Raw genomic sequence first — 27,740 nt, 5'->3', positions numbered from 1 at the left:
TGAGGGAATGCCAGGTTCCCTGTTTTATAAATTGAGCCCTTTGAGCTAAAAATTGCCCTTAATAATATTTCAAAGGGCTGGGAGGTATGTGTAACCATGCATGATCCCTTTCCTCTCCCTTGCTAAAACACAGACAGGTTTTTGTTTTATATATTTTAAAATCTATTTTATTATATCTATTTCTAATATTATCACTTTCTCATTCCTCAACAAGGCTGCCCCCTCAGGATACCCACATCACATATTCCATGAGGCTGTACCTTCTACCACACAAAAAATTCCATGAAATCTGAGGGCACCGTAGCAATATTCAACAGCACAAGATCTTGTGCTATGTTATCAGGGGTCCAGTTGCAAGGAACTGGAAGATAGCCTGTAAAAAAAGCAAAGATGGCCATGTAGACTAAAGCCTGGATGAATGGGATACTAAGCTTTTTTTAAAAGCAGGATAACCAAGCACAAACAGAGATAAAAAAAAGTTCAACACACAAAGCATTCATGATTTGCATGGCATGAAATTTAAGTAAAAAAAAAGCATGAATAATGACATTTGAACTATAGTCAACAGTGTAACAATAGCCAACAGTGGGGACTTTGTTACATACTAACCTCATCACTATGAAAAGAGTAATCACAGGGTCTAATTCATTAAAGTTCTCCAAGACGTAAAGCTCTCCAAGAACATAGACTATCAAGAGTGAACGTGGGTAACCCAGTAAACCTGGAATGGATCTGATCCAGGATTGCAAACATTTGCCAATAGCAAATTATTTTTTTAAAAACCCATTCCAGTTTTTCTGGATTGCCCAGGTACTCCCATGATTGTCTATTTTCTCCACTTTTTATGTACTTTAGTAATCTTGTGCTTCCCTTTACCTACCCTTTACCTCAGTGAAGTCTACAGTATGTGGTGAAAATTACATTGTTCTGTTTATTGTCTGCTCTGTAGATATAATTTGAATTCAGAGTTTGAGTTCATTCAGATCTGTTTTACTACTATGGATAGTTCATTCCTGTGGTGGCCTCCAGTTATTTAGCAGTGCAAACTTTGGGACTGTGGTAAGTTTGCACACTAGGAAGAGGACCCCATTGAAAGATGGTGTTTGCAAAATCTGTGGCACTACAGATAGGGCTTAATACCAGAGATCTTGAAAGTGAGAAAGAAGGTATTATAGAAAAAGGGCTTCACAAAAGAGTTGAAGGATTTACTAACAGTACCATTTCACTAGATATGTGAATCAAAGAGTCCATCAGTGAACATAAAACTTTTGTTTGCAGGCTTCATTAATAAAATAGCCACTCTCACAATTCCTGATAAACAGAAAAAAGTCAAGCTGTCAAACTGACAGCAAACTTCTGAGGAGAAGGGAAGTTCAAGGCTTATGCTGCTTTTCTTCTCCCCTCCTGCAGCACTTGCCCCTGGAATCAAGTTATAGTTGGGAAGGTAAAAAGATGCAAAATCAAACAAATATATATATATATATATATATATATATATATATATATAAATATATCCGAAAAGCCTACCAACAGCCTCACACTGTTAGTTTAGGCTCTATTTATAAAACAGAGAATCAGACAGTCCCTTGTGGGAATCAATTACTGCGACTGAAACACATGGACCTGAAAGATTCCCACAAGAGAATGTTTGAGGAAATGTCTGATTACCTGTTTTATAAATAGAGCCCGTAGACTTTAAGTGCCTCCAATCTAGTGTCTATTTTTTTCCAAGCCACCTGCATTTTTCGGTCTCATCTAAAGTGTCAGTGACTTGTCAACTCTGAAGCCATCTCTCCTGTCCTGCTCTACCCCCCCTTTCTATACCTACTCTCTGGAAATTTCTTTAGATGCTCCCGTTAAACTATTCAAGTGTTATGCAAAAATTGTATTTCTCTTCATGGAACATGTACCTGGGAAATGTTACATGTGCTTCTCTTCATCTTAATTAGCACTTCTAGTTCTTCCTAGGTTATGTTCTTTGTAATTAAACCTACATTGAAACACTATAAATGAAGAAATATCCATTGTAACCTTGTGTTTAAGTAACAGGTTTCTACTTGTTGAGTAGAGTGGATCAGCCCCCGCTGTTTCTCTTCTGTTTGAAAGTGCCTCCCTCTTCGACTGCAGTGACCTTGTGTGCTCCTGTAACACCTGTGCTGCTGTAATCATAATTACTACTCACTGCCTGTCCTGACCTTTGGATTGTTTCTGACTCTAAATTTGTCGGTCATTTAGTTACCTCACTTTACAGCTGCCTGCTATGCTGTCTGTGGGCCACAGTCTGGGAATTATTTGTCACTATCATTCCTTGAGGGTTGCCCTGTAAACACCAGTATCTTCCAGTATCTTCTTAGACTCTATGCCTTGGCCTCACTTTATTTGAGCTACAATACCAAAAACATTCAGTCTAGAAAAGCCTGCTTTAAACAGTTTCTGACCCTGGTACTTAAACAGTTTGTTCCAACCATGTCTGATACCCTGGAGTTATTTGCTGACCCCAACCAGCACACCTGTGAAGCAATGCAAGTGAATGTGCTCTGACAACTCCAGGCAGTGTCAGCACGGCTGGTTCAGCTACTAATCTCTTTTGCTTCTGCAGCTGATCCTTTCACTTTGCACCTGTCACCCTTATTTAGTAGATCCAAGGAAGAGGAGCAATCCAGTGGATTTAGCAGCGGTATATTCTTTTTAAACTTCATGCACAGAACTTCCCATGATCATGCTAAAGGGGCTTATGTAGTTTCTGATGCTCTCTGGTGAGGCCTAGACTTGGGCATCTCCACTCTGGGAGAGACAAGACCCAGCAATAAACAGCATGATTTGCTTCTGAGTCTCTTCAGGAGGATCTTTGAGGAATCAGCTCATTCCACCTCAGCAGTCTGTGCTCTTCTTCCTTCTCCTGCCAGGGATCTTTATCTGTGGCTCAATATGTGGTCCGGTTTTACACTATTGCAGCTGAACTTCTCTGAAATAACAAGGCTCCCACAAGTACCTTCTGGCAGGGCCTATTGGAGCATATAAAAGACAAATTGGCTGGCCGTGAGCTTCCCACTACTCTTGATTACTTCCTTGTATATACAAAATTACTTACAGCAGTGTTCTCGACAGAACTTTTACTGGCCCCTACTTTTTTAGTATCCTCTTGTTCCTCCTGTGCCTTCTGCTGTCTCTTCTTATAAGGAAAAGACCCATTGGCAGACTAAAGGCATTTGTGTCTGCTGTGGTCAGATGGAATACAGTGGCTAAGAAACCCCAAAGTCAAGTGTGCTTGGTGTAGGGGATGCTAAATCACTTTTTTCATATCTGGTCCCAACACTTCACTATACCAACAACTTAATATCTGGCTCTGGACCTCCCAAATGAATGGTTCAGCAGGGAGGACTGCCTCTGCAACACGCAAGCTTTTGCCAAACTAGACCTGAGTGATGCTTACAACCTTATCTGGTTCAAAGAGTTCTAAAAATAAAAGGTAGTGTTTAACACACAGGATGGGCAATATGAATATCTTGTGATGCCATTCAAACTCTGCAGTTCACCTGTTGTTTTTCAGCACAAGTTTTAAAATCTGGAGAGTAGGTGGACTAGACAATATACTATTTGTGACTGTAGGGTAAGGCCTATTTTGAATTCATTGTCTTTAAGGATCCTCATAACCCAGAAAAGGTAGCAGGGCTACCTAACATTAATTGGGTCTCTAGGGCTTTACCAATGGTAGAAATGGTAGCTTTTAACTACCAAACTGGCCCTAAATGAATGGATTTTCCTCTTTATGGGCAAACTGACAGTCACCTCACTTTTTTTTGTTATCGGTACTTCAAACCTGGATCCCCTGACGTCAGAGCTGATGCACTTTCTCACTCCTTTATTACTTCCATTCCACCAATATCCTGATTCAAATCTCTCTTCCAGGATTGCCCATTTCGTCATTGAGGCATCTATCAGTCTCTCCCTTGCTGTAACCACTGGTTGCTGAATCTTCAAAAATATGTTCATCGCACGTGAAAACATGTGCTTACCAAGTGACTGCTGTGACCCAAGTACATTCTGTGATGCCAGTGTCCATCTTATCATCACTTCTTCAATATATTTTTTTTAGAAATTGTAGAGGTTCCAATCTTAATATTTACTGACAAAAGAAATGGACAGGTAAAACCTTAATTCATATAATTGGGTACGTTTGAGTTTAGTTTGAAAAGTCAGCATGTCTAGGTTTAAAGTAAAATTTTCCTCTTTGCTTGGACCTAGCTTTTTATTCTGAATTATCCAAAATTTGAAGCAATTTGTGCTTCCCCATGTTCTGCTTATATGTATCTAGTTAAAGTTTTTTTTAAGGAACATTTGTCAAAGAAGTTTACACTTGTAAAAGAGTTGTAGAAAAGTTATAACATCATTTAGTCTTGATAACCTCCCTATCTTTTGGGTTATAGTTTTCTATTACTGTAGATACATACCAGCATGTCTTACAATCTCCACATCTGAAACACAACACACATCGGAAAGGAAATATTCAAGCACAGGTAGCATTAGGAAAGGTGCAAAAACCTTTTAACACAGAAACATAAACCCAACACACATAATGTAATCCCATGTAAACACTGATTATAAATCAGTCTATAAACTGAACAACCCTGGGAACCTAAGGCATGATCTAAGTTTGTGCAGCTTATATATCCATTCAGTCTCTTTTTCGGATAATATTGCCGCTATTACATTTCCTTTACTTCAAACTACATTTACTCGTTCCACCCCACATATTAGGAGAGTGGGACACTTGTAGCTTGGATAGTAAAGACATGGGCAGTGTAACACTTGGTATATATATTTGAATGTATATTGTCTTATACAAATGCAATATTAGCATTTATGAAATGTTTGCATGATTTTATGATAATAACACCATTGTTGTAATTATATAATCTTAATTTTTTAAATATTTTTATATTTTATATTACCATTATATTGTCATTAAGATTTTGATACAATTTCAATACAATTTACAAGATATAGTAGTTATAATAATTATTGTGTCAAGTAAAACTGCCATGATTAGATAGCAGTTATTTTTTTTATGTTGAGGAGATTATGATGGGTTATTTGATTTAGGAAGAGAATGTACCGGTATGTGTTAGTGGTGTATGTGAGTGTAAAGTACTTTGCCATGTTATATCCCCTGGGGTAGCTGTGAAAGATGAAACCCAGGTGGAGGTATGCAGACCAACATTGGGGAGTTTTAGATATGTTTTAAATCCTTGGAGCTTTGTAAGTGCAATACATTTATTTTTAATAATGATAAAATAAAGTCTGCGTGATTGTTTGCACTCAATACTTTGCAAAGTTAATTAACTGTTTTTGATTCATTGTGGCGCTGTATCACATGTGATCAGTAATATGCACAAAATCACAAAAATGCACAAAAAAAGTAAATTCCTAGGGTACGTTCCTAGGGTGTGGGGTTGCTATAGCTACAAAAGTCAAACCATGATTTCCTGTTTTTACTAAATTAAGAGGAGGTTTTCTCATTTTGTTCTGTACCATAAACCCATGTACCATTTTCTTCCACTGTTGAGAAGATTTTTTTTTTTGCTCTGTATGTGATCCCCTTTTTAGGAATGACAATTTTGTCTTTTCAAATGGAGTAAACTGTCAATTTTACTAAATTCAATATAGACAATACCAGTGTAATTCGTATTAAAAATGACATCAGAATCCTTTTATTTTGTTTTTATTACTTCTATTATTCCTTAATATAATTACAACACAAAGCCTCCTTAAAATGTACTTTGGGAATGTCTGTGAAGGTTCTCATCTCAAAATGAATAGTATTTAGTGTAAACATTAGCTTCCTTTAAGGAAAGATGGGCTGCAAGGGTTATGTCTATAACAGTCAGTGGTAAGGCAAGGTGGCAGGTGACCAGGTAATTCTCTAGCAGACAAGGTTAAAAGTAGACATAGAAACATGAGGTGATGGCAAAGGTTATAAAGAGGTGAGTCAAGCTAACAGAGCCAATGCTAATAATCACAAAGACAAAGGGCCTGATTTAATAAAGCTCTGCAAAGCTGGGAAGGATAAACTTTCATCAATGAACTTGGGGATTCAGCAAACCTCAGTTTGGTGGAAGTAGAAAATGTCAATCAGTTGACTGCAATGAGAAGCATGCTGATAGGGAAAGTGAGCAGGGTGGAATTTATTGGGTGATTATTTTCCTTTTACTGTGCATTCACAGGACTCCATTTATTAAAGCTCTCCGAGGCTGGAGAAGATACACTTTCACCTGAACCTGGGGGATCCAGCAAACCAGGTATGGATCTGGTCCAGGATTATTAAAATTATTATTATTATTACTAAACAGGATTTATATAGTGCCAACATATTCCGCAGCACTGTACATTAAATAGGGGTTACAAATGACAAACAAATGCAGACAGTGACAAAGGAGGAGAGGACCCTGCCCCGAAGAGCTTACAACCTAGGAGGTGGGGGAAATAACACACATAAGGAGGGGAGATATGTAGAGGTGGAAAGTAGTGACGCTTTCAAAAGAGAGAAGAAGATGGATAGGCAAGTTTGAAAAAATGGGTTTAGAGTGCTCTTTTAAATGAGCAGAAAGTAGGAGCAAGCCGAATAGGATGAGGAAGACCATTCCAGAGAGTTGGGGCAGCTCTAGAAAAGCCGTGCGTGTGATGAGGTTTTGAGTGAGGAAGTCATTAGTAGGTCATTGGAGGAGCAAAGAGAGCAGCTAGAGGAGTATTTTTTTACCAGGTCGGAAAGGTAAGTGGGACAAGAATTTGATTTAAAGGTTAAATGAAAGCCAGTGAAAAGAAATAAAAAGAGATGCAGCAGAAGAGGAGCGGTGGGAAGGATGAATCAGTCTGGCTGCAGCATTCATAGTAGATTGTAAAGGAGAGAGTTGGGTTAGTGGAATACCAGAGAGGAGGAGGTTACAGTAGTCCAGACTAGAGATGATGTGAAGAGTGTGTACAAGGAGTTTGGTAGTCTCTGGGACAGGTAGGGGTGGATTTTGGAGATGTTGCGTAGGTGAAAGTGGCAGGACCTGGAAATGTTCTGAATATGGGAGGTAAATGAGAGGGCCGAGTCAAAGGTGACACCAAGACAACGTGCCTGAGGGGAGGGACGAATAACAGTGTTGTTAACAGTTAGGAATAGATCAGGGGTGGATTTAGAATTTTAGGAGGGAAAGATGATGAGTTCTGTTTTATCCAGGTTGAATTTCAGAAATCTGTTAGAGTTCCATGATGATATAGCTGACAGGCAGCATGAGACCTTATCCAGGACTGAGGGAGACAAGTCAGGGGGGGACAGATAGATTTGAGTGTCATCAGCATATAGATGGTACTGTAAGCCAAAGAAGGATATGAGACTACCGAGAGAGGTGTACAAAGAAAAGAGAACCGGTCCAAGGACTGACCCTTAGGGAACACCAACAGGGGGGAGCGTAGGGGAGGAGGAATTACCAATGAAAGAAACCTAAAAGAAGCGGTCAAACAGATAGGAAGCGAACCAAGAGAGAGCAGTGCCACTGGTACCAATGGAGTTCACAATTTGTAATAGAAGGGGTTTGATCAACAGTGTCAAAAGCAGAGGAAAGATAAATGAGAAGGAGGAGAGAAAAGTTGATTCAAAACATTTGCTAAGAAATAGCAAATGACTACGTTTATAAGAAAGGGAGATTATTGGGTTAGCAAGAATGTGACTGGGATGTGAGGCAGATCTTAGCTCAGGCAGCAAATGAGGAAAGGTTAAAAAGGCAGAAAGGTTGGCAACAGGTTAACCGGATGAAGCATGCAATTTACCAGTTAGTAACACTCTACACAATCACGCACTATGTAGCAATGTTCATGTTTTATACAGGTTCCTAAGAAGTTTCCAAGAACCAATTAGGTTTGCCTTGTTAATAAGTGGATAGCTAAAGTTAACTTGTAATGCATGCTTCTGTTGTAATCTATGGCTATCAAGTTGACAGCCTGTCTGCCTGACATAACCTGTCTGAACAGGTAAAACTGGGAAACTTGCTCTACTGAAGTAATCTGTGTGAACGTAGCTGTGCACTCCCCAACCATATTAATATTGAGCTTGCCTCACTTTTAAACTTCTATGGATCGATTTATTTCTGTGCTTACAGAGTTGACCTGTGTAACTTTTGTTGCTGCAATCCCCATCTTATACCACAAATTTTTAGCTTCTCTCAAGATATCATTTTTATCAACTTTGCCACACTCTGTATACACCATTAGAGTCTGCTTCAAATGAATACTTCAGTTTCATACAGATCTGTACACCTTAGATATTTTGTTGCAAATCATGACAGTTGATTGCAGAGTTTGTATCTTTATTATGTACTTTAGGCCATTAAATCATTTTTAATATATTATTGTCAACAGTATAACGGCCAGTTCTGGAGGGGTGTCCTGTATGATTTTAAAACATTGTTCTGTTTTTATCCCCATATGTTTGGGAGGTATGTGCCTGGTATTAACATCCTGCCTTCATGCATTATAGTATATGTTGTATTTGTAATCTGTACTTCAAAAACAAATGTAAAATAGTGTACACATACACAAAGCACTGTATAACATACCTAGACATATCCAGATTCTGATTGTATGTAATAGCTGCAGATGGTGCTGCTCCATGGTACAAGAGAGGCTGTGGAATATCCCCAGGCTCTCGGAGACCATGTGTTCCACATGGAAGTGGATGGGATGGGGGGCAGAGAAATCAGGATTTCACATTAGAGAGGAAAAAGTGGGGAGTGTGAGGGCATTAGGAGGTAAGACAGGAAGGAGAAAGAGAAATCTCTACAGGAGGCAGAATCCCTCATTGGCAAAAACAAAACTTTGTAAAAGGTGTCATTATCAATGACCAAAGAGCATTTAAATATTTTTGTAATTTCCTATAAACAGTTCCTCTTTTTTGCAGTATTAGGTAAAACCAAAATTTTATTTGGTGATTTAATGTAAAAACAAGGCATTTACCAGTTCAATGTGGTGACTACATTTCTTGCTGTCTTTTAGAGCTACACTAGTCAAAGAATCTATAGAATCTTAGACACTACTAGGTGTGACAGATGCCTGAAACTGCTACCACCACACCACAGACACCAAGGATCAATTTGGATAAGGATGTTCCTTACTTAACGACCCGGTCCTGTTCCTGCAACCTGGTCGTTAGGTGATTTTAAACAGGTAAGTTGGAGGATGAGCTGTATTTGTAGATGGAATTCTTCCCAATGACCAACTATGGAAGTGGCATACGTCCCACTGACTACCAAGCTAAAGTATCATAAACTGGGCATATCAAACAGTGACAGGGGTTCCCTGAGACCTGGAAGGTATTTCAAGGGTCCAAAAATTGAGGAAGGCTCTCCTATTTTAATATAGTGGCCAGTAAGTGGAATCATAACCTGCAGAAGTGACCCAAGTATTTAATTTATTGCTAAAGATTTTCTGGCCAGTATAACTCCATTAGGCAGTGAAGATTAGCGTCTGCTGAGCTGGTAACATGAAACCTTTTCTGTTGCTGAGTACCTTTTTTTTATTAGTCACTTTAACCAAATTTTATTTAAAAACATTTTCCCTTTTTGACTTTATGAAACCAGTAAACAGATAAGGATCTAGAAGTCCTGGGCTGGCAAAAAAGCACTCTAGAAAAATGCTTATCATTTTTCATTGCTTGTTAGAATAATTCTGTAAATGTACTAACATATTTAAACAATAAATTTATAACAACTTACATTAGTTGAACCATAGGCATTATAAATAACCATAAACAGCATCAAAATATATTGAAAGCCATGTCAAATGATAGCTATTATAAATGACTTGTTTTTATTAAACAGAGATAACCCTTGCGAAACAAGCAAGAATAAGCATGAATGGAATGAAATTATTTTTAAATACTGTGTATGGTTATATTTAACAGTATATAAGCATCTGTCAACAGAAGCCTTTTATTTTTCATAACAAGAGATCTCTGTTTATAATGTGACACCAGCTGCTCAAGCAAAATGGATTCTATTAGAATTAATTCAACTTTACATAAGTTGCTCTATTTGCATTTTGTGTCCCTAGTTAAATGACTAGGTGCTACTTTATCTACAGATCCTGTTTTCAAGCCTCAGTGTGTGGACAATGCTTAATCAGTGTGTACATCAGGAAATAAACATAATCAGCAAGTAGTAATTAAGCCTGAAAAATTTCACAACATGCATACACTGTATGCATTAACAAGGCCATTCATTAGAAGTCCTAATTATGAATATTATATTTTTGTACATTATATCCTTTGATGCTACAGATGTGTCTTTTTGGCCTTATGGCCAAACTTCATGCAACTGAAACAAGTTAATTTTCTAGCGATGGTAAATCTATGTCCTTCATTTTTCACCATTTTAACTTGCTTGAAATAAAAGCTTTTAGATCTGTGTAGAACAAATGTATGACATGGTTAGAGACAACTGGGGGTTGTGCTAAATTCTGTGTGTAAGGTCAAGAAAGATGGTAACATTTGTAACAATATTTTATACCAAGTGATGCAAATTTATAAAAGGTGAAACAGAAGAAGCTGTTTGTTTTCAATGGCAAAGAGCAATTAGGTTTAGGTTCACCTGAAACCAAATACTTTGTTTTAGGAAGAGTCTAGTCTATCTGGTTTGTTGAATGGTCATCCCACTAAACATGCAGATTTATTTTTTGTCCTCGTGTTCATCTTATTAATTAAAATGTCATTCCTGTTTCCTGTCCAACAAGATATAAGCGACTTTCCACAGCCTACTGTATTCTTACATGTTGCTAAATAGGCAATTTAAGCACTGCAATAAAACTTCAAATTGCATTCCTATGAGTTAATCAGCATAAAAAAAAAATAAATAAACTGGGACAAAAATAAACCACTAAAGTCAAAGTAAAATCATAACTTTCCTATACATTTCAGGGTCATTTCAAAGTCACTGACTATAAAAACATTAAAACATTTTTGGAAAAATGTCAGCTATGGCACCCTTCATTATATTAACTTGTATCAGAACTGTGGGCAGATGCAAAGCTACTTGAACATTTCTACCTCCTGGCCAAGTACCTGATTAGGTCAGGTCCTCCCTAATAAGAAGTACTGGGTATTTGTAAGGGCTCTGAAAAATGAGGCAAATAAATGAGGGAGTACAGTATGAGCAGGGTTAAGTGTTATTAACAAAACCCATTATGGTACAGTTGTTCAAATGCAAGCAGTGAGATAATTACTAAAATTATTATATGTAATAAAACTTGGTTAAAGTGTATCTGTTTTTCAATAAAGGTGGGCAAGGTCCATATTGAAAAGTTTCTATTTGGTTTGTATGACCATCATTAGTGAACCAGAAAGTGCAAGAGTGGTTAGGACAGGAGTTGAATTTAACGTGGACACTTGAACTGGTGGCAACTTTTATGTCCTATTGACTTGAATATCTCACGATAATCTGATAACTGGATAATCTCTTAAATGGGACACATGTTGCAAATTAAAATCCAATTTTTTTGGAATTACATCTATTTTAAAGCTGAACACTATTTTTCTATATGTAAAATGATAGCCATTTCTGTTCAATCACCTATGAGATTTACACCGTTCTTTATTTTTAGACTCCGTTTTACCCCCACCCTGTTACTGGACAGTAAAAAAAAGAATCAGCCAATGAATTCCACGCTGCTCCCTTCCTCTATCAGCAAGCTTCTCACATTGCAGCCAACCAATTGAAATTTTGTTCTTCTTCTACTTCCTCCAAACAGAGCTGTGTTGTCCAGTGACTTCAAGAGGCTGAGATCAAATCATGAATAAAATCTAACAATGTTTGAGAAAAGCAAATTCAAGGCTCTAACTATAAATACAAGTCTTGCATCATCTGCATCATCATCTGAGTTTTTTTTTCAGAACATTATACACCAACTAAAAGACAACCATGTATATGTATGAAGTAAACAAGCACAGATTGCAAATTTCCAAACAGCAAACTAAGGCATCATAATAATAAAGACACATAAAAAAGGAAGAATTCAATGGGTGGAAAGTAAGCTGCGAATGCTTAAATTGAAAGCTCAAATGTGGCATAACAGGGAAAAAAAGAAAAATATATATATATATATAGGGATAACTAGTGATATTGATATGGACTTTGTAAAGGGCTGCTTAATATGTTGGTACCATATAAATACTCTATATTATATATATATATGTATATTTCATGCACCGAATATATCATAGCCAAATGCTTTTTTGTCAGAAGAAAACATAAACATCAGGCATTCACTCATGTCCATGATCTCGCTTTGTCAAACACTCCCATTCTGCACAGGTAATGGGAACATCTGAGTTTATTGCTGAAATGCTACTTTTGGCAGTTTATCTATAATGTCTGACCAACAATCATGCAATTACAGCAAACATGATTGCACTCAGTGACATGTATTGACACAATATGCATATCTCACCACCAGGTGCAGGGTGCATTAGTCCAGGCTTTAGAATAACATGGTAAGTGGGGGAAGCCAGGGCACTATTTTGCATGATGGAATGTGCCTACTAGTCCAGAGTGTGTTCTACATCTGTAATTTTATTCATTTAGGGAAAATAGCAGAAGGTATAACACACCGTATTCATTGGAACTACAATTTCCTTCTCTGCGCAGTCCTCTAAATTGTATTTTATTCTTATTTTAGAGAAATCTGATTGAATCGACTCTAATATCATATTTATGTTTTTTCCCATTTTTACACTTAAAATTAAACATAAATAAAAGAACAATGGGCATCTGTTATTCATTTTACTTTGCTTTTATGTTGAATAATGTTCGCTAGAAGAGCGGCACCCCACCAGTAGATTATACTTTGTAAAAGAATTGCATTGAAATCAAAATTGCTTCTAAATCTCCCATCTTAGAGCAACCACGAGTTTAAAAATATCCTCATCACTTTATATCAAGACTTTCATTTGAAGCAATAATATAATAATATACGCCACTTAATGCGTAAAAATATGCTGATTTGAGCATCCGTGTTTTAAAAAGCCAGATGGTACAACGTGATGTAACAAAGCCAAAACAGACAGAACCTCTCAATACTGTAGAAAAAAATGTGCGTAATGTGTGAGCATGTGTGTGCTTACAGAGAAAACAGAATTCTGTAAATATTCCAACCAACTTGTTTATAGTCATGCATCTCATCTCATTTGTACCTTTACAATGCTTTTTGGCTTATGTTAGTAAGTGGAATAAAAACAGTTCGTGTTTGAGGTGATACATACAGCTCTCTAAATTTATTATATATGTTTTTATACATCCATAAGTAATAATTATGAACAAAAGGTCTCAATGCATCTTTTGAATCAGATTTTCCTGCAGCTATTGGAAGTACTTTTTTACATATACAAACATGAACATATATATTTATGTCCACATTTAAATAAATATTATTGTTTATGTGACTTTGTGTAATGCATTTCCAACAGTATTCCAACCAGTCAAAGGTGCCCCCAGAGGTAGCCCAACACCTATGGCTACATTTAGCCACTTCATGCATGGTCAAATCTCATGGTGTGACTATAACTGTTCAAATATGAGGTGATTGTAAACCTGATTTTATTTATTTACTGGCAAATACATTGAAAAGGAGTTTTTTGCCCAAAATTAAAATGTATCTGCCTATTCTGATGGTGTTCTTGATGTGTTTCTAGTGCTTCTCGCATTTTCTATCTCTCTACTGTACTAGGTAAAATAAAGGTACTTATACTAATTTAATTGTTTTTTTAAAATTTGATTTACTAAAGGACTAGAGAATCTTCATATATTGGGCCAAGATTGGAGAAGAAACCCTATCAAGGGTAAACCTGGGTGATCTGGTTTGAATGAAAATCAGTTCACTTATCTCTGCATATGATCAGATACATTACTTTGTAATGATATGGCTGATTTCATATAAATAAATTAGTCCTATTTAATTTAAATAAACGAATATAAAAAAAAAAAACATTATGCTGTCTCCATTTTTAAGGTTCCTTCTAATTAAAGTTATTCTATTTTCCTCTTGTTAGCCCAGATAACCAGCACCCTCACCTGATATGGAAACATCACTTAGAATCTGTTCACCTTCAGCTAGTTGGCTTCCTACATTTATATGCTAATCAAAGCTAAAGCTAGCCCACATTTGAAAATCTAAGAGTGCCTATATGTTGACTACCCAGAAAGCTTGAATGGTTTATGAGGAGATACAAAGTTGTTCTGCCAGATTTTAAAATTAAATGAAGACTATCTTTTCCACCTGACACATTTTAAATTAAGTTCTGTCTTTAATTTATGTTTTTAGTGTGTTTCTTAGCTTATTTAAGCTAGATATGTTGCATTTGATGGGCTAGATTTTAATGACCTTCCAGTGTCTGAGGAACTTAAATAATACGGTTGACTGACAATGAACGATGATCTTTCTTTGATGATAAGTATTTAATAATAAATTGAGCACATTGTCCTTAAGTCAAACACATTATAGAGAACAATCCCAGTCATTTCAGGAAAGTATTTTATAGCTACCAGAGCTGGAAAAATACTAGTTTGTTTTTTTTCCAGTGAATAGCAATGACATACTATGAAGGCTTAAAGAACTGTCCAGAATGACGAGTAAAGAAACCTCAACAAAATGTTTTTCATTTGCCCTTCCTTAGGGTTGTCTGCCTTTGGCTTATCCCTTTTACCCCCTTGTTCTCTCGCTGTGTTCTGTAGCCCTTTAAAAGCCCTAATAAAGACACAGTGATTATAAAAAAACAAAAAAATTTTTTTCTAAATTTATTTTTGTTTTTTTAATTCTAGATTGGTAGCAGATGAAGGATATGAAGGCTACATATGTAGTGGTGCCTAGAACTAACCAAATAAAATATTTAAGTATCTCATATAGAATACACAATTCACTGCAGCTCCATATTCATCAATATATTATATAATTTACTTTTTATGCAACTGATGTAAGTATGTGCCTTGGGTATCCTTCTCTTGGAATTTGTTATAGAGCCCTAAGTTTGGGGGAGCTGGACTGGGACTAAGATAGGAGGAGTGAATAAGCAGAGGGGAAACCTCATCAGTCCTGGCGTAAGTAATAGTAGTATTTATCTGGGTGTGTTTTGCAAAGGATGTATAAATCACAGAAAAGGATGCAAAAAACTGCAAATCTCCTGGTAGGTAAAACAACTCCATTGTAAGTATTTTATCTGTACATGAAGCTGTTTGCTTGGAGTTCAATTTTAAAGTAATCATAAAATCCAACACTCATTAGATTTCATCTAATAATGAACAAGAGTAAAGTGACAAAAAGCGCAAAGATTAAATATAGGAATAAATCCTACAAAACTGCTCACAATTGTTTGCACCAAACACTATTCTGCACATAACCTAATAGATAAAGGGCCTGCTCAGGGCCCCAATCCAAAAAAACAAGAGTAAAGGTCTGTCTAATGAAATAGAGTGGCCCTAGAAGATACCAACAAGCTATTTTGGTTATCAAAAACTTTTGTGATCACAAACAGAGAAAGACATTTTAAAAATAAATGTATGGCTTCATAAAGTCATATACTTTAGTTACCTTGCTAATGCTTTGCTTTGCTAATGTCCAAAAAAGGTTTTCAGATATAAATCCAGTTTTCTAGTTAATGTTTTCTTTAATTTAATAAAAATCCATTTGCCTAGTTGATGTTTTTTTTTAGTTTATCATTTGATACTATTAACTCCTGCAAAATCCCCAGTGGTGTAAATACAATGTAGATGTTATATACAACCGACACATTGTACAGTTTGTGATATAAAATGTGCCGTTACATTGGTGGAAATCAATGATGCAGTGATAGTCAATGACATTCAGAGGCTCTCACAACTCCCTGCAGCGATTTTCCAAGGATGTAAAGAAATAAAGAAATTTGGAAGTATGGTTATTTGTTCAATGTCATATTTTTCCATATTTTTTTTGTTTATTTAGGATTTCAGAAACCTAACATCAGTTCACTAGTTAATGTTTGGTTTTATAATTAATATTTACATATTAATATTTAAAAGTAATAGGAAAGGTAATGTTTAATGCTGATTCATCTCTTGTGACCTTTTAAACACGTACCATAGTGAACAACCTACAAATAGAGGCAACAGGCTGTTCAGATTGCATATAATGTGCCCTGAATACAACCAAGCTTGTTAGAGAACATGAAGCATAAGTGCAATATTCATTAACTTTGAGATTTTGGAAATAAACAAACTGATTTTAAATACACTCTGCAGTTTTTTCACAGCAACCAATTGGCCATATGTAACATTCATTATTTTCAAAAAGTTACCTAGCAGTATGAATATTATGGCAATACCTTGAGCAATTTAATTTAATTTAGCATGCCTGCTTTACCAGCTAATCTAACTATTTTATATGTATACCATATATAATAGATAATACCATAAAATGTATAAATCAATATAAAAATATATGAGACACTGAAATCTGTCTCATCCCTACTTCTGATAAATTTAAATTTTGCCAGTTTTATCATTTTCACATATATAATGGCATGTTTAAGGTTTCTAATTTCAGTTCCACTAATTATCTTCTTATTCAGATTCACCACTAATTACAATACAAATACAAAAATATATTCTGAGTTATATATTCTATATTCTAAGAAAAGATAAAGTAAAAAAAAAGGACATGTTGAGGGTTGTTTAATCATGACGCCACAAAGCAGAGCTCCTTTAAGTCATGAAGTGCCAGATGAGGAGATAAGGTAGTTGTGTATCGTATGATAGGAAAGCAGCTTTTGGATCTGTTTTAATGACATCTGGCTTGAAGGAATCCCTCCCTACTGTGCCAAGGCAGAACCAGAACACTCAATGAAAAGATTACATCCCCCAGGTGGCAAAGGAAGGCCTTGTAATCCCTCAACAAAACCATGAATCAACAGCTCACTAAAGTAACCTGTAGGTTAGCCCGCTCAGATTGGTACCCCACAATGCCAGGGAAAATCTGAAAGAAGATGATCAAAGATGTAGTCCAATAATCATTATAAGAATTAGAAATATAATTAGAATAGGAATTAGAGTTATAATTGGAAGCACTCAGATCATAATAAAAGGTGACATCTAATAGAATGGTGACACCTGGGATATATTCATTGGTGATGTATTTTTTGACAGAAAAGTGTAAACAAATGATTTGAAAACCCAAGCAATTTCCTTTTCTGCTTTCCCTAAATGAGTTAAATTTTAAAAGTAATCCTCATTTGTTCTTTCCTTCATTTCCCTGTTCCTTTTTCACAACAAAAAAGGCTTCACTAGTCTTCAGGGATCAGACTCTTCCCATCTTTGTGGTATACAGAATCATTATAATACTGAAGTATCAAGTTCTGACAGTTCTTGGCTAACCACTTGAATAAGGGTGCCATTTAAAACTGTGACTGGTCCCAATAGCTATAGTTGATTTTGCTGGGTGTTTGTATTAGACCTGCCAGTTATCAGAGATATCCCGGTGCCAATCCCAAGAGCAGAGGTCTCCATAGAAATATCTCATAGTACACTTAGCTTGCACATATGAATGTGCAGAACATGCAGAGCTGGGATTTGGTTTTGCACATTTTACAACATCTTTAAACAGGTAAAACCGATCCAGCTCTGTCTTAGCTTTACCTGTAGCATGCTGCATTACGGATAAACAAAATTACAAAAATATCTGCTAAAAGTATTTAAAAGTATGACCAATTATTTTTTAAGGTAATAGCAAAGCCCCTGAACCCAGGCATTGTCATCAAAATTGTGGGGATCATCATCTACAGTGATTGATTCCCTAGCTAGAACTATGGAAGTAGTGCTAAAATTATCCATGTAGTTGTAGGTGAAGGAAACCAAAAAGCTTGGGTACCACATCCTGTATCTATTTACAATTACTTCTTCTAATGGGATTTTTAAGGTACCTCAATAAATTCAGACCTAAATTAATATATAAACATATCACAACTTATACAAAAGAGGCCATAAATGTCTAAAAGCATATAGTAAAACAGCCAATTCATACATTTCACCATATTTCAACATAGTCCTTAATAAAGATGGCCTATGCTTCCATTCTCTATGAGTTTTGCCAACGCGCTTCATCAGAAGAACTTTTCACAGATATTTCATAACAATTATGTTTTTTGTTTCTGATCTCCATTTTCAATTGGTCACTAAATGTCTGTCCATATTTTATCGTATCTTAATTGCTTTACTACTCAAGTCCCTATAAATCCCTACTCAACTTGTTGAGTTATGCAAATCAAGTCCCTAAAAGAATCCAATCACCTTTTTACATGGTTAGATATGGTGCATCTAAGACAAAATCCCAGAGGGGTATCCCATTTTACACTAGTATGTAGAATAAGACATATTGTTTATACATCAAAGACATGTCTTTTGGCTCAATCTCATCACCAACGGGGCACACACAGCTTGTAACTTTCTCTATGTGCTTCCCATCACATCTTCTTTTGCTATCTTCTAAGAGCAAAAATTAAAACATTCACCACCAATGAGAAAGTGATTTTTGCTGTCCTGCATGTTGATGCAAATCTATGATTTAGAAATTGTGCCATAGAAAACATATGAGACTAACCCCATTTTGAGAATTCCTGTTCTTGCAAGTTTGAGAAAACTTAGAAGTGGAAAGTTTAAGCTGCGTACACACTGCCAATTTTTGTCGTTGGAAAGGATCTTTCACGATCCTTTCCAACGACAAGGTGCTGCAAGATGCATGAACGATGCTGTACATACAGCACCGTTCATGCTCTATGGAGAGGGGAGGGGGAGAGCGACGGAGCGGCACCCTGCTGCGCGCTCTCCCCTTCCCTTTCATTAGGATCGGCTGTCGTCCATCGTCCGTGGATCCGGCAGGTTGGTCGTCCGGACGATGGACGACACCGACTGTACACACGGCAGACTTTCGCCCGATAATTGGCCGATGCCGATTATCGGGCGATAAAAATCTGACGTGTGTACGTAGCTTTAGAGTCTCTGCAGTTTTGTTCTACTGCCTTGTTCTCCATGAGGAAGATTTCCATTCCCTTTCCATGAAACTTCCCCAATGTGAGAGGCAATCTTGATTTTGAGGTGTGTCAAGGGAAAAAATAATAGTGAAAGTGCCCCCCAACAACTTTTTCCTCTAAAAACTGTTTATGCCAAATATGTTTTCAAGACAAAAAGTCAGGGTAGTTCTACGTTGACAACAATAAAAATCCTGTCCTGTGTCACATGCCATGAGTGTGTATGAGAATTATTAAAGCAGTGATATGTTTTTAATATACTTAAATGCTTTAATTTTCTTTCAGCAGGAGAATTACTTCAGTAAATTGGGCCTCAGTTTTACAATAAGGCTTCCATGGCTGATCATACAAATTATATATCCAGTCCAAAACAAGTGCATTTATTTATTTCAAGTTTGGCAAGAGAGAAAGAACAATGCCCACACAGAGATAACCACTAATCATCAATAATATTTTTAGAAACAACAGCTTTCATTATTAGCAGCAGATTAACTGCTAAGGTGTTTCAAGCTTTCGCATGATTCGTAATAATTTCCTGACAAAATATGTTATGCAGTTTTAGTGCAGCTACTATTTTACCTATGGCAATATTGGTCATATTTTGATAATAAAATTTAAAGGGTAAACTATTTTTTGCCACATACTAACAACTAGAACGATTGTACAATACAGGAATGAAAATACAAGTTAAAAAAAAAAAAACATAACTACAAATTTAAAGACTTGATTTACTATACATCATATGTGTATTTTGGTTACACAAATACATGCACATCACCTTAGAAACATGTACATCCTGTATGTATTACCCTTCCCCAAGCTTTAAAATGAAACCTTACTACTGTTAGGCAAAATGGCTTAGCAAACATTTTTTGAAGTCCATCAAACATGATCTCTTAGAACTAGTTATGTGAACCTTGCAACAAGTTACAAGGGAAGGTCGCAATTGGCTGGTGATTGTAAGGGAATTAGCATCCCTAAAAACCACCAGATAATGCAAACACTGCCCACCATGTACAGCAGCAACAATGCTTTGACTGGTCACTAATGTATACAGCAGACAATGTTTCTTCTAGTGGTTGTTGGAGTCTGTATCAGCATAAAAACATCAGCTAATTGGAATGCTCTTTACTTTGTACATTAGCAACCATCTAGATCAGTGTTTCTAAACTAGATGTTACTAGGGGTTCCTTGAGTAATGAGCAATTTGTGACTTTCAGCTCAGTTTAACTGATACCAATAATCTTTTTGGCTCTCTGTAACGGTAACATTCTTCCCATTGGTCAGTATTGTAAGAGAGATTTTTCCCACTGACTAACACACTAATGTACTGTGAGCTGTGGATATGGTAATTATATCAGGGGTTCCCTGAGACCTGAAAGTTATTTCAAGGGTTCCCCATGTTAAAAAGGAAACAGTCACAAAGCAGAGGGAAAATTATAGGCAGAAGAACTTCTGTAACTTCCCTATAACCACAGTCACTCCAGAAGGTGGTGATTAGGAGGGCTGCCCAAAGCTTAAAATGGAAAAAAGACTCCTCCTTTTTTTAAATCTGGTGCTGATCAAACATTTTTGTTTTTTTCTTGCTTTCAGTCTCTGAGACAATGATCACAAGCACAAACATAAAAATCTATTTCTCCAAAGAGATCAGCAGTCAACACTATCTCTCAAAGAACATGGAAAGGTTATATCCAGGGTTTATACATCACCCGTATTTGTATGCTATATTTGTCCAGAGCCTCCAATCTTCCCCAGGAATGCACCTGTATCTGACTGCAGTTAAGCAGTCAGGTGAATTCTTTAGAGTCCTGGGCATCAGCAACGACTAGTTTGCACAGCAGGGCACCACTCATTTGTCCCCCCCCCCCTTTAAAGAGACCAGAATGGTGCTGTGTAACTGCGCTCATTCATTTATCTGAAAGTTTGTTTCCAGCGACATTCATCTGACATCCATCAGACATTAAGTGTGGGGCTTAATAAATAACACTTTGAATGAAATTGATGCTCTTTATATTAATAGTATCAGTCCAACCTATGGTGGTACCAATATCAAATCCTCCCAGTCCCTGTGCCTTACCCAGCATGGGCAAACTAAAGGTTTTCTTTAATAACTTGTTGGCTTGCTAACTTGAAGATCAAATGTTTCTTGAAGGGTAAAGCAATACTAATACTACATACTACCTACTGCCACCTGGAGTACCTATAAAATTGTATATTTTAAAGGCCAAAAGGCACAAAAATGGTGACATGACCACTAGGGTGGTTGCATTACAACATCTCTATGTGGAATTAAAACCTGGTGCTATTGCTCGACAAACTGTACGGTAAAAAGGTTAAAAAGTATTAATACTGAGGTCACTTGAGGTGACATTTTTTAATGAAGATAATACTCTTCTCTCTCCATTCCATTCTCCCTCTTTTTACTCCCCCCTTCCTCCCACATTCCCCTCTCTCCCTCTCTGTCTTTTTCTCCCTCTTCTTTCTCTCCCTCCATTTCTCTCTCCCTTTTCCCTCCTCTCTATTCCCCTCTCTCTCCCCTCCACTACCTTCTGTCTTTTTCCCCTTTTCCACTCTCTCCCCTCTTTTTCTCCCCTAACTCACTCTCTGTCTCTCTACCCCTTCTCCCTCCCTCCTTCTCTGTAACTTTTTTCCCTCCATCTCACTTCTGCCTCCCTGCCCTCTAAATTTTCCCCCCTCTTCCCCTCTCTTTTCTCTCTCTCTTTCTCTGGATTCTTCCACTCTCACTCCCCCAGACTCCGGCAGGGGGTCATCACAAGCTAGCTGGCCTAGGGGTGCAAAAAGTATAAATCCAGCCCAGCCCATCTGTAAATTCTTGTTCTGAGGACAACCCATCCCCATTTTTTGTTCGCGTTTCACAGAGACACACAAAAAGAAAAATATATTCACACTAAAGTTACAGACTGAGCTATTCAACACTAACATTTAGACTAAAAAAATTGTCAGCAGTTACAGTGAAAGAAAGAAATGATGTTGTATCTACCACACATCTCTATTTATGAAGTTCCAAACAGCCACTTCTGCTGCAGGTTAAATCTATGTAAACAGTGCTGCATCACCTTGATATTTAAGGGGACAAATGTACATGAGTCCAAAACATCTAAATACATTAGCAGAATAAACTGACTTATTCATTAAGTGAAAAGGCAATAACAGTGTGATAAAGGCAGTGACCCATAGCACCCAAAATGTGTTTGCGTTACTTACCTCTTCAAATAAACTGTTATTTTTCACACTGACATTGATTATAGTGGATTGTTCTGCCCTCTGCTGGCAAACTGAAGAATAACTGCACATTTTCAACTTAAAGTAGACCTATCCTAAGAGATTATATATACTGTCAATGCTGTGATTACTGTGACTGTAAAGAATGCTGTTTTCCTGGAAATAAAGCTGATATTTTGCTGTCAGTATAATCAGTCACACATCTTATACAAGCATGGAGATAACTGTGTAAAAAGTTGTATGACATTTTGCTCAACACCTGATCTGTATACTTGTTCAGGGTCCATGATTCACAAAAATCAGAACAGCAATCAGGCAATATGTATATCTTAGAAACATGTCAGTAAAGGGTGCTTACATAATCTTTAGAATAGAAAATGTGAATAGGCGATTGGTAGTACATAGTTACATTAGACCACAAAGACATAAAAGATTGTCTGCCTGATTCTACCATTCAAACTAGGCTCCGACCTGCCTCGGGATCAAGCAATCATTTGGTTGATGATGGCAGGCTCCTTGCCAGGTCACTCGCACCACAGTTTGGTTCCTAAAGAACCAGTGTCTGCAGATTTGACAGCTGACAGCAGTAAGAGGTATGGCAGCGCTCACTGTCCCCCATTTATTTTCTATGGGGCTGTGGTAGGTAGAAGCTACTTATTTTGTCTTCCCTTAGGCAGCAGTTCACTGGCATGTAACCACATTGCCAGTGTGAACATAGCCTTATCGACAAATCAAACTATTTACATAGGCAGACACATTCTGGGTGAGCACTGTTAGAAAACACAGCAATGAGCCCCACTGGCTTTTGAAGGCCAATGGCTATTGTCCATAAAACCAAAACTTATTTAAGTCTATAGGGGTAAATTTTAATACTAAATTCTGGCCAATGGCAAGGCTAATAGGCAATCTTTTGTCAATAAGGGGAACAATGAGCTAGACAGTGGGAAGTGGGGGACATGAGGATGACATGGATCAACCTATTAAATTACATTTGTTTGACCCTCGATGTGGGGTTATGGAGTGTCACAGTTTTCACAGATAGCAGCTGCAACCCCATATTCTTGCTATACATTTTTTGTATCTGTAATTGATCTTAATTTCACATTGAATATTGCCTAAATTAATTAGAAACACACAAATTGATTATTTCAACTTGACAAATATTTTTTAAGGTAGACATATGATTTTTTTTACCAAGTGGCAAAAGACCTGAATGGAATTGTGGAAATAGCAGCCAAAATAGTTAAAAGAATGTTTCCATTGAATTTTTAGTAAATAGTATAATGTGTTATCTGGGAAAAATACCCACAAATATCATTTAGTGCATAAACAGTATGTAATCAGTTTGGTAATTTATGATGGTGGGATAAGGTAGATTTAATTTTGATACACATTAGAGTGTATTGTTTGAGAAACAGCAGCAAATACTGATCAGTGGTTGGACAGTATGTAAGCAGCTTGGTGGTGTCACACTGGGAAAGATGGTGCCTGTAGGGGGCGCTATGGCTTGCACAATGGTAGTGTGAGCCCTGAGAAGGGCCATGGTGCGAAATCTAGGCAGCAGCCTGGTAAACTTCAGAGCCTCTAGAGGTGAGAATGTTGCTGGGCAGGCTGCTGTCAGTTTGCGTTTCTTGAGCACGCCAGGGTGGGCAGAATAGTGTGTGGTACTGAATCACCAGACAGGAGAATAGAAAAGGAAGGCCAGAGTCAAGGCAGGCAGCAAACAAGAGAGGTCAGGGACAAAGCCAGGAGTCGAGAGCCAGAAATCCAAAAAATAGACACTGGTGACACAGGGGTCACCAAAGACACAGGGGAACACAAGAGACACTGAAAGCTACAGGAGGCATGGGTGACGCAGGGGTCACCACAGACACTAGGGAACACTGGAACCACACAAGAGAACAGACAGGGAAACAACAGACTATGCAACAAGGGGTAAACACAGGAGATGGTCTGGAAAACACTCAACTAACTGACAGGTGAATGGGAAATGCTCATAAGAGCTAGGGGGCTCAGCAGTAGTAGAGACACATTGCATGAACACATTGCCCCTGGTTAAAAAGCCAGGGGCAGGATTGAGGGGCAACACTGAATACAATCTGGAGGAGCAGACACAGCTGACATCAGAACTGCCTGCATGCGCAGGAAAGTGGCGCCGACGCTTTAGCGAGGGGGAGGAATTAAGTGTGACAGGTGGGGCAGGCAGCAGGGAGAAATGAGGCAGGTTTTGGCTAAAAATAGATGTTTGAATCACATTTGAACATTTAAGGCAGGTTTTAACTAAAAATAAATGTTTGACCCACATTTGTACAGTGGCTGTACAGGGCAGCTTCAGATTGAAGAAGGCATCAGCTGCCATGATGAGTACAAAAGACATAAGTGGTGCAAAAGTACAAAAAAGAAACAATATAACCACCCCCTACTTCCCAAATTCAGGTGGTCTGAGCCCCACTTTGTCCACACTCTACAACTTCTCCAATTTATTCTAGTGGACATGTACTGGCTTGGTTTGCCCCAGAGCTGCCAATTCTATACATTGCATATATTTATTCATATTAGTAAGGGCACTGGAAGCATAGGTGCAAAGACCATAGCCTGCCCACTTTACCTCAATGCAGGAGAAAAGGCAGAGTTGTTGCAAAATGAATTGCTAATGCAAACTTTCCCTCCACCTTCTCCTTCAACTCATTCCCTTTCTGTTCACCACTTCTGCCTACTTTTTCTTTATTACCTACTTCTCCCTTCAGTCCTCTTCCACCACATCCAATGTAATTAAAGCACAAGGAGGCACTTGGGAGTTTATTAAAAATAATATTCATTTAAATATATTTAAGGCACTAGGCTGCTCACCCCACCACAACACAGGGCTGCTGCAAATTGAGGGGAAATAATGTCCAGAAAGAGGAGCAGGCAGTAAAATAGAAGTGTCGAATTTTGCTTCTATGGGCTGCCTGCCCTTTCATAAAGCAGAACTACCTAAAAAAAATCCTATCTCCTCCTAACACTGCTGCTGCTTCACTTCTCCCAATTCACCTATTTCTCCACCTCCTCCAATTTATCCATACCTCTGACAACAAGACCAGGTCTGTCCCACCTTTCTTCATCATTCAGAGCATTCTTTTATGATTTTTTTCCACTTCCTGAAATCTTCCCTAGCTTTTCTATATTATCAAAACATATTTTAAAGCCACTGACAGACTTTAAAATTATTTGCAAAGTCAACGAGCATACTATTGTTACAAAAAAAGTTTATGTGTGTGTTGTCTTTAACCCCATACTTATAAAATTCCCCCAAAACATTCTCACAAGGTTTGTGAAAGGTGAAATATAGATGCTACTGTACTATTAAAACTGGCTATCTTTACCAGAAAGCAGTAAGCATGTTTAATTCATACCTCATTAAAGATTAGAAATAGATTATTTGCATTGACTCAAGAAAAGCAAATGTTATACACACAATTTATAAACATACAGTCTAGTTTTAGGTTCTTGAACTGCAATGCAGGTATAAATTGTTAGTTAGAGAGTAAAGCTGGCCAAAACTCACAACCAAAACCACTATCATGATTATGCATACTAGTCTTATATAGTTATTGAGTACGAGTTATTACATATGACATTCTAAAACATTTATTCAAAGGTTTATGATCTTGTTGTTAATAGGTCCATTCATGCCCCAACACAATGCATTGCAATGCATGTTTTAGTGTGATGTGGAATGGTATAATGCTCCGGGTTGTGCTGCGCAGAGGTGTATTGCAGTGCATGCTAATTCTGGGTGTGTTGGGATCCCATTTCGAAAGAGATAGCACACATCATATGTAACATTAGAAGCTAGTCTGTTTATCATGCTAAACCACTTATAGCACTTGTGTGTATTTTAAATCATTTGACTCAATATGATCCCCTTGGTATCTGGTAAGGAGTGTTCAGTAGATACTAACTCCTGCTGGAAAATGTTTGTAAGGCCGGTATGAGAATGTATACTCAACTGATGCCATCATAGACTAAAATAATATATTTTGTACAGTTAAAATTTAAATTCTAATTTCTCCATGGGTAGTTAAATAGCATGTCATAAATATGTAATGAATTTATTTTTCTTGGACCAATGAAGTTGTAACCATATACATCAGCCATAAATCAGACAAGTTTCAGCATTCAAAAGGTCTGTACCTTAATCTTTTCCTAAATTCTAGTAAATGATATATACTCAAAGTATATCACCTATTTCTGTCCATATCTACCTTTATTATTAGCAGAATTTTCACAGTAAATAAACAACTTTTTAAAACTAAAAATAATTAGTTGTTGGTAACACACACAATTCATATTTTAAAGTTTATGTTACATTTATTTTAGGTACAGTATGCAAACTGCAGAAATAAATGCTTGTAAATATGATATTAAACATACATTTTTTTTAGAAAAAACATATCATATATTTTATTAGGTTACACAGCTGCTATAGTTTTCTAATATTGCACATTATTTCTATGGTATAAGACTTCATTTATAGATCATAGTTATCTTAACTAAAGTTAACTAAAGTATAAACTTTAAATGCCATTCTTACCTTTAGTCAGTCTTCAGGTGCAGTTATGTTGGGGTAGGCATCCACAGAAGTTATTTCAGTAGAATAACTCCAAAGTTCTTCATTCCTTTGCATTTTTAGATAAAAATGTGGTTTCAATAGGTGTCATCATTTTAATAAACAGTGTATAAACATGAACAAATAACAGGCAGAGTTTTGCCTTTACTTACAGTACATTCAGCGTGCCCATGAGTTTAATTACTGTTGAAAGCATCCTATCAGACATAACACAAAAGAACTCCAAAGAATCAGAATGCAGAAACTATTCAACTTGCTGACTAACTTTGCTCTCTGTGTTATTTACCAAACTACACAAAGAGAATGCTGGCCATACAAAATACATTTCAAAACTCTTTTCAGAGAAAGTGACTGAACAAATGGTCCCATGTCCTAAAGCTGCAGCTACATCCCCTGTGAATCCTGCTAATAGCTGTGGGGAATGGAACCGAGTGACACCATGACAAGTCACAATAGTACTCTTTTGTAAACAACTTGGAAATGGAAAGTAAGTTGCTTTTCTGAGCAATTAGTTTTCTCTCCCATCCTAGGTGTGAAACACATATTATTTCGATTTATCCATGCATGGTATGACATTTTATGATAGCAGTAAATATGTCATTAATCAAACTTTCATAGGCATTATATTTTAAGACACGTTGACACTAGGGACATTCAACTGGTATTATTTGTTGAAAGGTATTTATTTCAAAGTTCAAAGTCTAGCATATAATGTTTTTTTTTTCTTCATTACCTTATTGCATCATCTTAAAAGTTTAATCAAGTGTAAAATCATGCACAGAAATACTTCAAAACTACAACTGTACC

The 27,740-nt window shown here is 37.0% G+C and overlaps 1 protein-coding gene across 1 annotated transcript in view; it reads right to left on the bottom strand.

Moving 5' to 3' along the window:
- Nucleotides 1-27,020, bottom strand: part of ST18 (ST18 C2H2C-type zinc finger transcription factor) — a 150,402-nt gene extending 123,382 nt beyond the window's left edge. Inside the window, exon 1 of the mRNA XM_072411217.1 lies at nt 26,898-27,020. The gene's annotated coding sequence lies outside the window, so the exon portion shown is untranslated. The remainder of the gene's footprint in view (nt 1-26,897) is intronic.
- Between the last annotated feature and the right edge of the window lie 720 nt (nt 27,021-27,740).

This window comes from Pyxicephalus adspersus, chromosome 5, assembly GCF_032062135.1.
Source record: "Pyxicephalus adspersus chromosome 5, UCB_Pads_2.0, whole genome shotgun sequence".
NCBI lineage: Eukaryota > Metazoa > Chordata > Amphibia > Anura > Pyxicephalidae > Pyxicephalus > Pyxicephalus adspersus.
Note: the sequence above shows the minus strand (reverse complement) of the source record. Positions and strands in the feature narration are given on the sequence as shown.